We start from the raw sequence: 976 nt of genomic DNA, 5'->3' as shown, positions 1-976 counted from the left end.
AGGTCGAGGCGGGCGCGCGGGGAAGCCCCCGCCGCCGCCTACCGCCGCGCGGGCAAGCCCGATGACGGCTGCCGGCGGCGGCGGGGAGGAGGGAGAAGGGGGCGGGGGACCGGCGGCGCCTAGGGTTTGGCCCCCGAGTCGCCCGAGAGCGGACGACCTCGTGCCAGATCCAAGTGCTCCTTGCCTCGTTGTTGCGTTGTACCTATGCGACTGGCCTCGGCTTGGTCGGTTCCTATGTTGTAGGAAGAAGTTCTTCGGCTCGCCTTGTTTTTGTAGGAAGATCTAGAGGCGAGGTGGTGTTGTTGAGGACAAAACTTCGGATTATCCTGTGCGGTCATATGGTGGTGAGTGTTTGATTTGTTCCGACGTGTCAGTCAATTTGATTGGTCGAAGGGCGGCTAGTTTTCTTCCTTCTCGGATACGATGCCACATAGAAGGCACATCCTTCAATCATAGTTCATGGCGTGTACTGTAGAGACTTTGTCAGACCAAATGGTTGCATCTCAACGTCGATGAAGTTGGTCCTGCAAGGGGGTGTTTTGGACCCGATATATCTTCGTTTTGGGTCTTTTTCATAAAGTGCAGACATTTTGGTTGTCATTTTTTTTAAAGTTGATTCATGTTGCAAGATGCGATGTACTTTCGCTTTGATCAGTGAGTCCTTCGAGACTCTTTGTTTCTTAAAAAAAAGGAGAGTTTTTGCACACAGGTCCTTAATACTTGTGCGTTTATCCGTCCTTTATTATCCAGGCCCCTTCAAGCCTAACGGGCAATTCATCGAACGCCTGTCACCATGGACGCGCCTCCCCCCACGCAGCCGGACGCGGCGGCGCCGCCCCCCTCAACAGCGGCTGCGGCTCCCCCTGCCGCGCCGCCGCCCGATCTCGCGCCTCCCGTTTCCACCGCCGCGCCACCCACCTCCGAACCCACGCCCGCTCCTGCCCCCGCCCCAGCTCCCGCCCCCGCCCCCGCCCCA

The sequence above is a fragment of the Triticum aestivum genome, chromosome 3D, assembly GCF_018294505.1.
Source record: "Triticum aestivum cultivar Chinese Spring chromosome 3D, IWGSC CS RefSeq v2.1, whole genome shotgun sequence".
Taxonomy (NCBI): Eukaryota; Viridiplantae; Streptophyta; class Magnoliopsida; order Poales; family Poaceae; genus Triticum; species Triticum aestivum.
This window is presented reverse-complemented; position numbering follows the sequence as displayed.